Here is a 14,365-nt window from a genome sequence, read left to right as displayed (position 1 = left end):
CCAAAGACCACAGGCAGCACTAGAGCTGCTGGAGAGGAGCCGGAACTCTGGAAACCACACTCTTATCTGCTCCCCACAATGCTGCAGCTCGGTGGCTCTCAAGGTCATAAAGTGGGGTGCTACTTCATCGGCTTGCTTGTTCAGTCATTCACTCACCGGCTCGCTCTCTAGGCTGTGTTAATGGAGGCTTCGCACGGGTCCGGGCGCCCACTTCCAGCGCCGGGCACCCAGGAGACCAGCGTGGAGGCCAGGGCCCAGGCGTGCGAGGGCGCCCGTCAGTTTGCAAGGCCGATGGAGTCACAGGCCTAACTCTTTATTGAAAAGAAATGAAATCACTCTGCGTGTTCTGGGGTTTGTCAGTTCAACCCTCCCGCCCCGGCAGGTGGCTCCTGGCTCTGGGGGTGAGTCTGCGCGGCCCAGATTCCGCGGGCCTTGCATTCCAGCCTGCGTGTCGTGAACCAAGCCCCCTGGGCCTGCACTGAGCCCCACAGCTACGGCCTCCACCCAGCGGTGCCTGTGTCATGGGGACACCAGACAGGCTGGCGCTGGTCTCCAGCGCAGCAGATGGTGGGTGCCAGGGCTCCTGGAGGAGCTGGGACAAGCACAGCAGCAACAGCAGCCTCAGCCCAGCAGCCACGGGCTCACCGGGCTGGGCCCTCTTGTGACCTCCCCTGACCTCCTGGCCACTCCGCGGGCCAGTGCTCTCTTAGATCCCTTTTGCAGAAGAGGAAACCAAGATCAGTGGGCGGTCAGATGGGCATGGTGTCCCTGCGGTGGCGCCTGAGTGTTCCTCACTCGCAGCCCCTGAAGGAGGGAAGTGGCAGGCCCAGCTCTGGCCCGTCCGCCCCGCCCTGGCCAGCACGTGCTCCCAAGCTCTGCTGGGAAGCCGGCATGGTTCACTGGTGCTGCAGGACAAACAGCCCCAAGTGTGGCGAATTAGACAGCACACATCTGTCCCCGCAGGTGTCCGTGGCCAGGAGGCGGCCTGATTACCTGGGCGCTCTGCTCAGCGTCTCGCCAGGCTGCGGCCAAGGTGGGCGGGCTGTGTTCTCATCTGGAGGCTCAGCAGGGAAAGCCCCATCTCCACACTCCCTCGAGCTGACGGACGGAGGGCCCGGGGCTGGCACTGCTGTCGTCTTCCCGAGGCCACTCTCAGGCTCTGACCCCGGCAGCCCCTCCTGCTTTCACTCTCGGACAGCGGAAGGCCCAGTTGACTTAAAACTCACCTAGTCAGGTCAGAGCCACCCAGGATCATCTCCAAGTCCACTTCTCTGTAACTGGCTTTTAGGGTGCTGGTCCAGCACATTCAGAGTCCTGCCCACATTCCAGAGAGGGGGAATTGCAGGGTGCCTGTTCCAGGGAGCAGGATTCTCCTCCCACAGGGGTGCTGGTTCTTCTGTGCTTTGAGGGAAGGCAAGAACATTCCCTGGGTGGACTCCTGGCCAAACTGCCTTAGAAAGAAAAATCGGTGAGAGGCACAGGCCCCTGTCCAAGGCCTGGCTCTGGCCAGCTTCGGGGTTTCTGCGCATCCCAGGACTGAGTGTGGGAGCCAAGTGTGGACGCTGCTCCCAAGCACCGAGTCCTGCAGCCAGAGCCAGACGGCGCGTTGCTCAGGGCCCCACGCGTGACACAGGGTCTGACGCACCTGCCCTGGGAAAAACAGTTGTTTACACTATGTGTCGTCATTTTACAACCTTGCTTCGTTTTTCACAACATAGGCTGTCTCCCTCAGGTGTGGGCACCATCGCTTTCCCAGCACCGGGGCCCCTGTGGTCCTCACAGAAGAGACGCCTCGTGTTTCTTTCTCCGTCTGGCTCGTTCACGTAGCGTCATCCCGCCCAGCTCCATCCATGTTGCCCCAATGGCATGGGTTTCTCTTTTTTGATCACCGAGTAGGATCCCACTGCGTGTCTATACCCCATCTTCTTGGTCCGCTCCTCTGTTCCGGGGCACTGAGGGGGTGTCATCTCTCGGCTGTTGTACAAATGAGGGACGCTTCGCAAGTGGACGCGTCTTCCTCGCACAGGGCCACCCTCTGCATCGTCCCACTAGTAGTAAATGTGCTGCTGAAGCCGACACAGGAAAAGCAATTTTTAAGTACCTGGAATGGTTGGGTCGGACTTCAGGCACAGCTGGATCCAGAGGCTCAAATGTGACCCTTGCGTTCCCGCCACCTCCGGCTCTGTCTTGCCCTCGAGTCAGCCCTGACCCTCCTCTTCCAAGAGCGAGTCAGATTCTTTCTTCCCAACAGGTTCACAGAATTTGTTAAGAGGGATCGACTCGGGCCTGTTTCCCAGTGGGTTGCTGAGGCCTGTAGGGCAGCATGAACTGTGGCCAGGACCGGGTCACACGTCCATCCACAGCCTTCAGGAGTGGGGCTGTCCCTACCCGGCCACAAGGATGTCATCGGGCAGGGGGTCCTATAAGGAAATCCCAAGAGCTGCTTCTAGGTGTGGGAGTGTATAGGGGAAGCAGGGGGTGGTGCAAAAAAAAAAAAAAAAAAAAAACCCAAACTGGGGTGATATAAACACCCTCCCTGCTCACCACCGGGAAGACAACAACAGCTAGGGGACCTCTGCAGTCAGTGTGCATGGCGGGGGTGGGGGTCCTTCTGGAGGTGCTGGGAGGGGTAAAGGGGGTGCAGTCATTTCTGGGGAGAGGGGGATTCCCAAGCCTGGGAAGGGCAGGGGTCTGGGCAGGAGACTAAGAGACTGTCTCCCTGGCACCTGCGGTCTCTGGGGTCCCAGCTGGAGCCACATCTCCCCATCCCCCCGCCCCCCCCCTGCCCAGCCAGAGAGTGCAGATCTGCCCCCTTCAGGGGCAAGGCGGCTCCAACAAAGAGCACCGCTGGGCATCCGGCATGGCCTGGCCAGCTGGCGCTGGGAATGTCCCATCTGGGGCAGAGGGCAGCCTGCCCAGCAGAACTTGCGAGACCCGGTGCCGGATGAAAACGCAGCTCAGAAACTATTGAGAACGTGAGGCAGGGCTTTAAAGCCCATTTCGTTTGACTTAGAAGAACAAAGTCAAGTGTTGCCTCCTCCTGTATCCAGGCAGCCCCTGCCTTCACTGGGGTGCGGTGGGAGCATCACGGCCTGTGCCAGGAGGAGGGAGGTGGACTTGGGGACCAAAGATGGAGGAACCTGAGTGATGGGCACCTGCCTCTGCCTTGGATCAGCTGTGACCTCGGTTGGGGGGGGGGTTCCTTGTGGACTCCCCTGGGGGTTATGGGTCGTGACAGGGCACAGAGGTCCCGGGACCTTGCCACGTTGGAGCAGCGTGGGGGTGCTGGTGGCTGGGTTCCGGAGCTGGCCCCATGTCTGCTGAGGTGTGGGGCCTGGCGAGCCTGGGGTGGGGGTGCTGGGATGGTGTCTGGCAACCCCTGGCCCCCAGAGCCCGTGCACCCTGAGTGGGCCGGGCCTCCCACAGCAGCCACCTGGGCCGCCGCTGCTCGGGGGTGGGGTGAGGAGTTACTCCTCCGCCCGTGCGCCCACTCGATTCCACCGCCCAGTGTGTGGGGATCCCCAGGCAGGAGCCTTCCCCGGTGCGAACCCCGAGGTCTGCAGGCTTTGGGACGCCCTCCCGGCTGCCACTGGCCAGAGCCCCCCGGCAGGTCCTGGGCAGGCCCCCTGTGGGCAGGACGCCGTTTCCTCACCGTGCTGTCCCCAGCCGGCTGCCTGGGCCCGCACAGCCCCTCTCCGAGGCTGCCGGGGACCGACTCTCCCCAGAGCCCCGCCCCCCCGTCCTCCCACTGCCCCTCCAGAGCGCGGCGTGGGCCACTCTGACGCACTCTGCCAACAGGGAGCCTCAGCCGCGCGGGGCCGGGCCGCCCCGAAGCGCCTGTGACAGGCCTCCTGAGAGTGTCCGCAGGCAGAGCGGCCCCGAGGGAGGCTGGCGCCGGGGCGGGTGGCCTGGGCAGTGACTCTGGGGGACTCCACGCTCGGCCCATGCTCTGCTGTCTGCAAATTCTCAGTGCTTTTGGGAGCGGGTCCGGGATGTCCCTTTTGCTCTGGACCCTGCCGCAGGCCCTGACGCCCGGCGGCCCCCGCGCTGTGGACGTGTTTCTGGCAAACACTCGGCCTGCCTGCCGCCTGGGGGGCGGTATCCCTCGGGGTGGGGGCTCAGGGCCCCCCTCCCTGCTGCCTTCAGACCCACCTCGGAGCTTTGCCCCCTCCTGCTCCGCCAGCTGCCCCTGCCATCTCGGCCCTCCTGGGCCAACGCCCAAGGAGCCCAAGCCGGGAGGGAGCCGGCCCCTCTCCTGGGGCATCCCCTTCAGCTGCACGACACCCCGGGAGATGGGAAAGACCGTGAGTTCCATTTACAGAAGGGACATTGAGGCGGGGGACAGATGGAGCCACTTGCCCGCAGCGGCTGGCATGACTGAGCCTGTCCTGAGCCAGGAGCAGGGCCCAGGGTGTCCCCCAAGGTCAGAGGAGGGAAGGGCGGGTCCTGGTCCACGTGACCCCACCTCGTCCCTTCCCCAGGGCTTGCTCTGCTGGAGATGCTGTAGGTCCCCAAAGCTTTTGAGGTTCATGGCTGTATCACTGGCTGGAGTCCCCCGGGTCATAGTGGGGACCACGAGTAGTCGGCACCAGGAGACCGCCTGGGTCACTGCATGCATCACCCCCAGGCCTCGCCTGGGCTGGCCCGGAGCCCCTGGGGACGTGAGGGACTAACCTTGCCAGGGTTCCCAGGCCTCACTCCGAGGGAGCTTTTTAAAGCCACTTCCTGGACTGGAAAGGAAGATGCCAAGTGCGTGCCTGGTGACGCGTGAGACCCAAGGGCCCCGGGCCTTGCCGTGGGACGAGTCGAGTGTGGCCCGGGAGACCTCACTGGGCACTCGAGGCCAGCGGGTTGGGGAGGCCCAGCGTCCTGTGCTTGTAGCTAGTGACCAGGTGTGCCATGTTGGGGGGTGGGGGGAGGCAGAGTCAGAGGGAGAGAAAGGGACAGGTATAGAGACAGAGAAAGAGGGGACAGGAGGGAGGGAAAGTTGGGGGGAGGGAGAGAGGCACCCCGGGGGGGGGGGTGTCTGTGTGGGGACGGTGGCGGCTCTAGATTTGCCATCAGGGTTCAAGGCTGAAATTCCAGCTCCCTCAGCACTGGCTGTGACTCAGGGCCTCAGTTTCCCTGCCTGGAAGCAGGGGCCCATGACAGTTCTCTCCAGGGGAGGGTGGTGTGAGGAAGCAGAGGGTCTGGTGCCCTGTGGGGCTCAGACCTTGTGGGTTTGATGTTGACACAGGACCAAGTGGGGGTTCTCTCGAAGGAGGCAGTTAAGGACAATTATCTGGCACTGGGGGATTCATTAAAGGAGCGCCCGACAGTGAGCAACACCACGCGCGCTTGGACCTGCGGGGCCTGGACTGGGCAGCGGGCCTGGGAGGCGCTTGCTCTGTGGCTGAGCGGCCGTCCGCGCGGGTCAGCTCCCGGGCTCCCAGCTCCCGCCGCCTCGGCCGTCCGTGGGCTTGGGGGAGACTTGCAAAGACAGCGCAGAGTTGCCAGGGGCCCCGACTCCCCGAGGTCCCCGAGTCACCTCCCTGCCCTAGCGGGGCTGTTTGTCCAGACCGGGAAACAGGCTCGGGACGGATCTCCTCAGGCTGACGACCAGGTTACCCCTGATGAGCCCAAGTAAGTGCAAAAGATGGCATGAGGAGGTCGCGCTTGTCACAGCCAGGCTGCCCCACGCCGCCCAGGTCCCCCCGAACGTGCTCAGGACACAAACCCCAGCTCGAAGGCTGCCGCCTCTCACGGGGCCCGCGCTAACTCCAGTGTGGCCCGCCGGGAGCTCAGGTTGTCATCCCTCAGCAGGCGCCCAGGAGACCCCCCTCTGCCGCCCGCCTGGGGTGGATGCGTCCCTCGTGCCCGGAGCTGTGACACCCGGTGCCAGCGCCGCAGGTTTTGAGGAAGCTCCTCGGGCAGCCCCAATCCCTCTTGCCCAATTTCCTGGCTGAAATCTGACCTCAGGCCCCTGCGGGCCTCTCCCTCCAAGCCTGACTTCCTGAGGCTGTGAGCCCCAGAGAGGTGACTGCAGGTTCTGGAGGGCTGGCGGGCTCAGCCATGTTGTCCTACGGGGTCATTTCTTCAGATCCCAGGAGCCCCAAGTGCGGGGCTTCCCTTGGGGGAGTATGCAGCTCCCACCAGCAGAGAAACTGGAGGGTGCAGGAGAATCTTTAGCATCTTTTGAGGATAATTCAGCGACCAGTGAGTCCTGGTGGGAGAGGCTGGGGGAGGAAAGCATTTGTTCTGGACCTGGGCGGCTGAGGCCCTGCACAGCGGGCACCAGCTGTTGCCCAGCAAGACTGTTCCCCACCTCTCCGAGCCTCGCTCTGCTCCTTGCCAGCCTGGGTGACCACACGGGGTGGCTGGAGGTAGAGGTGATAGCACTGGCCTCCTGGGGGACACTGCGCGTTGGTGCCCAGGCTAAGGGCTGTGCACCAGCTTCCACTACCAGGCTGCTTCCTGGAGCCGCTGGGGGCAAACCTGGGGGAAAATCCCCCAGGCCAGGCTCGGCCTCTCCTAGAGGAGTCTGGCTTTCCAATGAGGGAGTGGACCGGCTGGCAGCCCTGTGCCCATTCCGCCGCCGGCCTTGGCCCGCCAGCGGCCCTTTGGTCCTGCCACTCAGTGTACCAGGAACTGTGCTTTCTAAGGTTGTCATAACTAGGGGGCTCCTGGCATCTTGCAGATGGTAGAGAGCAGGGATGTGCCCCATGCTCCCCCCACCCCATGCAGGGCAGCCCCACAGTCAAGAATCATCCAGCCCTGAGAACCTGGCCAGGGAGCTAATCGAAGCTTTTTCTGGCTCCAAAGCAGGACGCTGAGGTTTAACCCCTGGCAGTTCCAGCGCCTGTACCTAGGGGTCTGTTGTGGGGAGGCGCTCACAGCACAGAGCCTCTGCTATACCCCAGTGCTGGGTTCACATCGGCTTGGCTGGCACACAGTAGGCCTGGCCAACACACAGTAGGCATTCAATAAATGCTGCTATGGATTTAATTGTGGTCTAAACTGTCATTGAGCATCCAAGAAGTACATGGTGGTCGTCACCCACGAAGTTCAAGACGCTGTGGGGTCCCACTGTCTGTCCCCCTGACCCAGTCCTCATGCTGGCTCGCAGGGTCCTCGCTTCCTGGCCCACACTCCAGGTCTCAGTGCCCAGCAGCTGCCCAGGTGGGTCTGCAGAGCCTGGGCTCATGGCCTAGGCAGCACCCCGAGATGGTCCATCTGGGGAGCTGATATGCTGTCTGTAAACCTCCACCCAGTGGCCACAGGATATGGGGTGAGGGAACCCACCTTCGGGGCCTGGGTGATTATGGACAAACTTATGCTAAAAAGTGATTCTTTGTTTATCTGAAATTCAAATTTAACTGGCTCCAGTGTTTTACCTGCATCCCAACTTCCTGGATCTCCTGCCTCTCCTCCCTGCCCCTCCTGCTTTGTTATTGTATGTAAAGGTTTTATTGAGGTGTAACATATACATACAGAAAAGGGCGTGGGTGCAGGAATTGTTACCACCTGTGAACACCCTGGCTGGGCAGCACCCAGATCTAGAAAGAGAACATGACCCCAGAAACTCCAGGGTCCCCCCAATGGTGACCTCGGCCATCCCACAGGCGTGTCCACAATGCCTCTTGGTCTGGCTTCTCTCTTTCCACGCTGTGGAGACGCACCCTGGTCCACTGGGTGCCTCATCTCTTCTGTGATCTAGAATATTCCATGTTCTGATGTGAAACCTTTGGTTTCTCCATCCCTGCTGTGGGTATTTGGATTGTTTCTGGCTTGCGATGGCTATAAATAAAGCTGCTGAGAACATTCTAGCGCATTACTGTCTTAAGGTTCATCCTGGTGCTCAACACCCCAGGAACCAGACCAGGCACCTCACGGTCACACGGGCCCTTTCCTTTCCCAGCTGCGAGGCGTCCCCGGGGCGGCCAGTCTGGTGCTCCCTGGGGGTGGAGGGGGCCAGGAGCAGGGCTCCTCCTGGGACAGCGCCCATGTGGGATTGACTTGGGGGCACAGACTTGGATTTGCATGCATCTGACTGGGGCCCGGCAACTGCCATGCAAATACCAGGGAACTGGGCTCTCAGGACCTGGGAGGGGCATAGCAGAGGGTGGGGGGCAGGGGCCTGTGGGCCACGGGGAGGCCGCTGGGCTCCCACCTGCACCGAGGTCCTACTGGTAGCCCCCCTCACCCCAGTACTGTCCAGACGCTCTCCAGACAGTAGCAGGGGAGCGTTCCTGGGGCTTCTTGAGGGCCTCCTGCCCCCCATGCTGGTGAAAGAGGATGAGAAAGGATCTCGGCTCCAGCAGGACCTGGCCCAGGGCCCCTCAACCTTTGCTCCCGGAGTCTTATGAAAATAGCCTGCTTCTAGCTACTCCGGGTGGTGGAAGGCCTCGGGGAGACGCTGCTCTGAGGAGGAAGAGGGAACCCAGAACAGCTCCCGGGGGAAGACCCAGCTGCAGACTGTATTTTCCAGCAAATGGGACCGTCTCTAAAAATGGCAAATTAGCAGCCACTGTGTACAGCGATGGGTGTTCCATGGAAATGCGGCCCCTCTCCCTCTTGCCTGCATCCAGGACCCTGGTCGCTGGGGTGGCCTGCCTGGCTCAGAGGCACTAGAGCCTGTGGCCCTGGGGTGATGTGACCGCTTGGGGGTCTGGTTGCTGGAGGCCGGTCGGCAAGCCCCTGGGTGGGAAGAGCAGCCGGAGACTCCCAAGAGAAAGCAGAGGTGCCGGGCGAGGCGTGCGTCACGCCATCTCCATCTCTGTCAAAAAGAATGTTAAGAGCAAACTCAAGGCCACCTTCACACCTACAGGGGGCGCTGTATCCCCACCCCGGCAGCACAGCTTGTTCTCTTGCAGGCTGGGCTGAGGGCGGCCCCTGCCCCAGGAAGAGCCTGGGTCTGGTCTTGGGGTCAGAGCCTCCAGACGCCGGCCGCTGTCTTCCTGAGGGACACGCTGGCAGTGGGCACTTCCCAGGGGTTCTGAGCTCTGCACACCCGCGCAGAGGCCTTGGTGTCCACACCTGGATCCCCGGGCTTCTTTCTCCTACCAGTGAGCCTCGGTCTCCCCAGCCGTAGCTGGGGATGGAGACCTGCTCACGGGTGGTTGTGGGGGAGATGGGGACCTGCATAAGGGCGGCTGTAGGGACCGAGGGGCTGCCCTGAAGGACCAGCTGACCCCAGGCCACGAGCTGCCTTGGGCCGCGCACTCGCCACCTTTCTCGCCTCGCCTTCCTCCTTTGCCCTCTGCCCTCATCCCTGCTCTCCAGCCAAGCAGCGTGACCGTGACCGTTGGCAGGCCTCACTTCAAGGTCAAGGAGCCGCATCAGGGCCTGGCTGAGTGTGAGGAACAGCAGCTCAGGGGGTGTGATCTCAGGGTGGGGGCCAGGGCTGAGGAGCCCAGGACCCTCCCCCCACAACATCTGCCAGACTAGCCCTACCTTGGCCTGACTAGAAACATCTTTGCATATGCAAAGGAGCCACTGGGCCTCCCTGAACCCTGAGGGGCGTCCAGGCCACCTGCTCTGGGAGGGGAGGCTGCAGCCCGGGGAGGTGGGGGGCTCTTCCAAAGGGCTGTTAGGGACCCCAGTCAAGGGCGGGGAAGGAGCCGCAAGGCTCTGGAGTGGTGGAAAAAGATGGGGCGGGACGGTTTTCCCCCTCCCTCCTCCCTCTGTTCCTGCCCTGCCCCTCCACTCTGACTCCGGGGCAACCGCAAGCTGGCCAGGTGCCCAGTGGGGCTTTGGAGCGGGTGGCATTCAGTGCTCCTGACCCGGAGTCTGACCTGCAGGTGGGGCAGAGCAGGTGACAGGGCTAACATTTCTGGGCTGACCTCACTCTCCATTTCCTCAACAAATGAGTCAGAGGCACGAGGCGCTGGGGCCCGGCCGCACTCCGGGCTTTCCTCTAGCTCCCAGGAGAGGCTCCCCTGGCCAGGGGCATTTGTCCAGGACCCTGATGCCAGTGGGCAGCAGCCCGCACCCCAGGAGCCTGCCTTCTGAGGGGCAGGCCTTGGGCCAGGCAGGTGCCCCCACACCAAGCAGCCCGCGGAGGTGGGATCATGAAGACTCTGGCTTGGGAGTGCTGAAGTGGAAACTTGGGCCTGCAGGGTAGGTCTTGGGAGCCACCCAAACCCCACCAACAGCTAGTGTCCTTCTCGGGTGGGTGAGGTCTGCCCAGAGGGAGGGCTCACAGGAGGTGGTGAAGGGGGAGGAGCATCTCATGGAGGGAGGCGGACCTGGCCGACCCAGCTCTTCTTTCAAAAGGCCACTCCAGGTGGAGGAACACCAGGATTTACCCCAGAGAATATTGGACAGGACCAGATGGGGGTCCATTCCCTTTCCCTGTACCTACCTTAACCCTCAAGTTCCAGCCCGGCTTGGAATCTCACTAGCTGAACCTGGCCTAGCTGCTCAGGCCACCGGGCCGCTTCATCTGGAGCTGTGTGGCTTTTCCATAAGCTCAGGGAGCCAGGGTGCTCTGTGAGGTGAGCCTCATGTCATTTCCACCCCAGGACCTTTGCACATGCTGTTTCTTTCCCTGGCATCCTGCTTTTGCGTGGTGCAACTCTCTTTTCGTTCAAATCTCAAACCTCTAGATAAACATGAAATTCTGCCTCCCCAAGCCTCCATCCTTGATTTACATTCTCCCACAGCACAGCACCAGCCATCTGGCCTGCCAGGCACTTGGCTTATTTTGTTACAGTGCTTCTGCCTTTAGACTGTAGCTCTAGCCAGGGAGCAAGGAGCCCACACTGAAAATACTCTCTGTCCCAGCGCTTAGAGTGCTCCTTTAACTCGGTAAATGCTTGCTTTATGGTTCAGTCAAGACATTTGATAAATGGCGTGCTGCTTGTGCATTGCTAGGAATGGGAGCACAGTTTGATCCAAGGTAATTGCTCCAGGTGCAGCTTGGACCCAAGATTTTAGAAAGTTCCCTAGGAAATTCTAATGCCCTGGCAAAGTTCAGAATCACCATGTTCAGGATCTTTGGAAACAGGAAGGATATTAACTCTCTTTTTAGCATATGGATTTATTTTTATTTTTACTTTAGCAAGTGTCACAAACCAAACTTCTCCTGGGGGGGGGGGGCAGGCCAGCCATGTAATTGGCAGAACTGAGAGTAAAGCAATAGGGAATGGTGGGGATTGCGGTAAACTTGGGACCCATGGCCCAACCTAAAGGCCCAGCCACATGCCACATTGAGTGCAGTGATTATTAATGTCCTAGGAGGCAGACCTGGTGGGTGAGCTTCAAATGGGTTGAGAGAAACAGGAAATATGAAATTAACCAGTTCAAAAACACCAGCTACTAATTCAGATTGAAGAAGCGGGGGGGGGGGGGGGGCAGTCACGCCATTGGTGGTAGGCAGCCTGGGACGGCCAGTTTGAAATCTTGCCTTCATGTCCAGGGCCTTTTTCTTCACTATGGAGGGAGACACTAACTTCCTCTTCTTAAGTGGTGTCAGCGCATCTGCTGTGGAAGGTCGAATAATGGCCCCAAAGGTGTCCCTATCGTAACCCCCTGGAAGAGGTCACCTCACAGGACAAGGGCGATGAAGTTTGAAAAGCAGCTGCTTGAGGATGATCCTGGGTTATTAGGGGGGCAGGTTGTCACATGGGTCCTTTAACTGTGGAAGCGGGAGGCAGGACAGTGTCCAGCCAGCAGGAAGATGAGACTGGCCTTTTTTGCCTTTGCAGACAGAAGCAGAGGCCACTAGCTAAGGGTCGTGGGCAGCCTTTAGAAGCTGGAGAGCACAGGATGATGGATCCTTCCCAGGACCTCCCTAAGGAGCAGGGCCCTGCCGATAGCTCTGCGGCTTCAGCTGGGGCTGGAGCCACGTGACCACGGCCATCTTTGCTCTGAGGCCTAGAGCCGGTAGGTGCCCACATCAGCAGCCAGCCCTGATGGTGGCTGGGACAGGTGTGTGCTTTGGGGTTGGGGGCGGGGCGCGGGTTGGAGCACCTGGGTTTCAGGCGCGCCCTGCTCAGGCTGGAATCCAGCCTCCACCCTGAGCGGTGAAGGATGAAGGATGAGGATGAAGCAAAGGGAGAAGCAATATCAGACCGCAGCGCAGCACTGTTTCCCACCTCGGGCGCCAGGACCACCAAGTGGGGCCGTATTTGGTTCTGTAGTGACGTGTCTCTTTTTTTTTTAAAGATTCATTTTATTTATTTATGCATACCAGAGCTGGGGTGCAGGCCAGAGATATGAGGTGAGATGATTCACCAGAGAGAGTGGGGAGCGGAACAGGCAGATCCACTGAAATCCACTGCTGAGGGGAGCAGCGGGGAGACAGGAGAGGTCTGCTGCGCCATGTGGGCAGCTCCCTGGCTGGGGATCGAACTCGTGCTGCAGTGGCTTGGATAGTTGCATAGTGCTGTGCTTAACCCCTTGCGCCACCAGGGAGGCCTGTTGAGCCTCTTTTCTTATCTATAAAATGGAAATATGAGCAGGTAGGGGCGCCTGCACACCTCCCTCCCGGGACTGTTGCAAGGACTCGATGCGGGTAATGTTACAGCTGTGTGCACAGTACTTGGCACAGAACAAATACTTCCGCATGTTTATCTTAACAATCCCAGGATTATTTATTATCATTTAGGAGGTTATCTATCTATCTAGCTACATCATTATGATTTATGACAAATGATATTGGTTTTCCATTTACTGTAGTGTTATAAAGTTTTGTTTTAAAATAGAAGCATCTGATTTCTTTTTAAAGATTTGTTTATTTATTTATGCAGACAAGAACTGGGGTGTATGCCAGAGGTGTGGGGGGTGAGAGGATTCACCAGAGACAGAGTGGGGACAGAACAGGCAGATCTACTGAAATCCACTGCTGAGGGGAGCATCGGGGAGACAGGAGAGGTCTGCTGCGCCCTGTGGGTCACTCCCTGGCCGGTGATCAAACTTAGGCCATGATATGCTGAGACTTAACCCCCAGGCAACCAGGGAGGCCCAGAAGTATCTGATTTTTAAGAGTGAGTGGAAAATAAATAAAATATCAGTGCTGATAGTACCCAGACATGGTCCAAATCCTGGGTGGTACTGAAGAGGGGGTAATGTGACCAGGGCGGGAGGGGCCTCAGACACCAGGCAGTCTGGGCAGGGTAGGGTGGGCCGGGCCGAGGGAGAAGAGGCTCTGTGGGGGAGGCCAAGGTGCTTTGTGGAGGACCCCTGCTTCCTCACCTTGCCTGCTCTGAGTGTGCAGACTCACCCCAGGCCCAGCCGGGTATTTTTAGCACACAGGCGTCCTGCACTGCTGTGCACACTCTGACCAAATTTAGAAATCTCAGAGGTCTCAGCAGTCCATACCCCTGGTAGCAGAGAGGAGTGAACAGGCCCCAGCCACCATTCTAGCTAAAGCAGAAGGGGGAGTGCAGGCAGAGAGAAAGAGCCGGGCAGAATCACGGTCTGGCCACGGTCTCCTACAAGAGCAAAGCACCCCAGCCCATGCTGTGTCTAAGGCTGCATGGCCCTGAGGCCACAGAGAGGCCAGGCCACAATATGGTGGGCGGGGGGCTTGGGAGGGGGTGAAGGCTGGGGCAGGAGCAGTTCCACTCCTGTCAAAGCTTTACATTAAATGTTTGACTTCAGTGTCCTGAAATTTGAAAACCTTGATCACCCAACATTTAAAAATTTCACAATGGAAAAGCCTCAAACTGAATACCAGATGGGATTTCCACTAAGCAAGGGCGTGTGCAGCTGTGTGGGGCGGGCCACAATGTATGTGACCACAGATGCCCTCCCTCCCGCTCCCCTCTTCCCCAAGGTCACCCAGATGTTCCTGGGACCTGCTCCAGGCCTGCTCCTGGGGGCGGAGTCCACGCCAGCCCAGCGAGGGGCGTGGCCAGGGCCAACAAATCACGGCTCCACGAGCCCTGGTTCTTCTGGGCTAGGTCTGGCTGCTGGCAGGGCCTTGCTGTGAACTGTCCACCACCCCCTGCTCAGGCGTCTGTCATACAAACTGGCTATTCAGTGGAAACGCTGCATGACGATGCACCTGTGCGTCCCCAGACGTCCTGGCAGATCCAGCCTGGAAGATGGACAAGCGGTACACAGAGCCCTCACCCCGCCCCCCAAGGCGGCTGAAAAGGAGGCAGGGTCTGCTCTGCTGTTACGTAAGAGGAGACTAGAAGCATCTTCAGCAACACAACACAATTTTCTCTCCCTCGGTTCCCCCAGTATCTAGCAAGGGCATTCAGCTAATATGTGTTGATTGACTTGAGGAAATCAGGCTTTGCCCAAGGTCACCGGGTAGGGTGACCTGAGCTCAGCTTGTGTTCCTCCAGACCCACCTTACTTATCTTGCAATCAGTTCTTGCGCAGTGCTCCCCGCTGGGGCAGCTGTGCAGGAGTGCCCTGCAGCCTGCAGCGG

This window comes from Talpa europaea (assembly GCF_964194135.1).
Source record: "Talpa europaea genome assembly, chromosome: 11".
In the NCBI taxonomy this organism is placed as follows: domain Eukaryota; kingdom Metazoa; phylum Chordata; class Mammalia; order Eulipotyphla; family Talpidae; genus Talpa; species Talpa europaea.
The sequence above is the reverse complement of the archived record's forward strand: the minus strand, read 5'-3'. Positions refer to the sequence as shown.